The following is a 2,437-nucleotide window of genomic DNA, read 5'->3' as shown; positions in this document are numbered from 1 at the left end:
TTTTCCATTTGTGCCTTCATTTCCTCAGAATTGAATACAGTGTCTGAAACTTTTATATCCATAAGCATTATCCAGTTTTCTCATTTCCAAGCTTGTCTTTGGCTAACAGAATAGGTAAAACAGGTTATTATTTATTTATAGACTAAACATATTGAATATTGTTTTGTTTCCTTCAAAATGTTATGATTAGTGTAGATCAGCCACATTTATCTTTTAAAAAATAAACAAAGGTTGCTTTATTTCTCAGCTTCAGTAGAATATTATAATTATTTTTTTCTCCAGTAGTCAAGGAGGCATTTACTTAATGTGAAAGAAAAATTAAACAGAAAAACAGAAGGGTGAGTTCACTGTGTTAAGCTTCCAGCTGCAGTTGCCGTGTAGATTGTTCGTGAAATTCTATAGTAAGTTTGATTAATTTAAACCCATAAGCCATCCAGGTGGTCCCACTGAGTGTCTGCTTATGTTAATAACCTGAGTAACTATTAGGCTCATAGCAATAAATTGTGAGTGAGATGTTTTGGAAGCACAGCTGCTGTGAGTCCAGCGCCTGACACAAAGCAGGTGCTGAAGTAAAGTGCTCCACACACTGTCTCTTGGAAACTGTTGCCGCTGGTCGCCAGAGGCAGGCCGGCTCACCCCAGCCTAATCCAAAATGTGAAGGGTCATGGATGGGTACGGGGACCTGGCAGATCCCATGGGGCCACAAGTCCCATCTAGAACTAAGCTTGCCCTCTGCGTGGGGCTTTTTAATTTGTCAATCTCTTTTCTTTATGGGCCAGTTTTATTTTTCTCCAGTGGCTTTTGCTTTCTCAGCATCTTCTAATACATCTAAAACAGCCAAGCCATCTTGCAGTTGACAGGTTTCCTTGGGCCAGTGGTGGACACCTGACCCAAGTTGGACAAATCGGCTGTGGCCCAGGATGAGGGGGTGGGGCATGAGGAGAGGTTCTGTTAAAGGGCATTTGAGGGAAGAAAGGAAACCACAAAAACTAATGTCAGCTCAAACGTTTAATTCCACTTGGTCAGGGTCAGAATGAGCCATGACAAGTTCCCCTTGGTCACAGGGAGAAGCAACAGACAGTTGCCCACGTGGTAGGCTCTGGTGAGTCTGAGAAGTGGTGGAGTAGACGTCTAGGCAGAGTACAGAAGGGCGCTGTGCTAGGGGTCTGGGGGCAGGAACCTGGAAAAACCCGGCTGAGGGTGTGCCTCTATCCCAGGCCTCTGAGTTGGTGGGCAGTCAATCTAGGATTGGGTCATAGCTGAAACCTTTCTAGGGATCACCAGTTCCTCCTGCGTGGTCCTCCCAGGATGTCCCGAATCCATCACTCCTGTGGCAGAGATGGAGCTTCCAAGAGTGGCCTGTTCCGCTTCCTTGGGTGTGAAGGGGCCTAGAAACACACAAGGTGTGTGTGTGGTATTCCCTTGCTGTGGGTCCCATCAGCCTATCTGGAGATGATTTCTAAGTTTGAGGTGACCAGATGCATCAGATCTTATTTTTCTAGTGGTTTAAATTTTCAGTCACTTGAGGAAATGGCTTTCAGGACTTAATAACTGCTGAGTTGTTAGACTTCTCTGTGAGCGTAGTGGAGAAGCTGACCCAGCATATCAGTGAGAAAGGAGCCAGAGATCATATCGTAGCTGGTTGACTCTCTGAATGACCTCAGGCAACCCGCCAACCTATCTCTGAGCCTTAGTTTCCTCATTTGTATCATAGGCATACTTAGATTTAATTGAATTAGAAAGTATTAGATTAACTAGTATGTTCGGTCCTTAACCATTTGGCAGTACTCCCTCTCTAAATAACCATCCATAGGAAGTGATCAAAATTCCAGAAGTAGGTATTTAATAAATGATAGCAACGTTCCCAAACATCATGTGATCTTGAGCTAGTCACTCATCGCTCTGAGCCAGTTTCCTATCCATAATGGGATAGAGCATCCGCTTCACAGAAATATTGCAAGAATTGAATGACATATGAAAAGCCCTGAGCCCAACACACAAGAATGAGAACAATAAAGACCCTCCGTGATTATGGGAGAAGGGATGAGATGAAGGGTTTAAATAATAGGAACTTCATATCAGCTGTAAGGAATCCACACTCCAGTCCCCATCAGGTAGGAGAGTTCCTGCTGTCAGCCATGGCACTCACCTTGGCACCTGTCTTGGCCAGCTCTCCCCATCCAGCCTGGCCTCAGGTCCAAACCTCCCTCCTGGTTCCCAGAACCCTAGCACAGCATCCTTGCATATTCTGCCTAGCAGCCTAATTCACTGCTGCTCAGACTCACCGAGTTTCCCTTTCTGGAGTGGGCAGGGGCTCAGCTCTCCAGAGATCAGCCCTTTTCCATAAGGCTCCCCACTTGGCCTTGAAGAGTAAATACCAGTCTGTTTAGGAAGTTGTTCTTTATCAGAATATCTGAAGACAGTTTGGAATTCAGTT

The sequence above is a fragment of the Hippopotamus amphibius genome, chromosome 1, assembly GCF_030028045.1.
Source record: "Hippopotamus amphibius kiboko isolate mHipAmp2 chromosome 1, mHipAmp2.hap2, whole genome shotgun sequence".
Lineage (NCBI taxonomy): Eukaryota > Metazoa > Chordata > Mammalia > Artiodactyla > Hippopotamidae > Hippopotamus > Hippopotamus amphibius.
The sequence above is the reverse complement of the archived record's forward strand: the minus strand, read 5'-3'. Positions refer to the sequence as shown.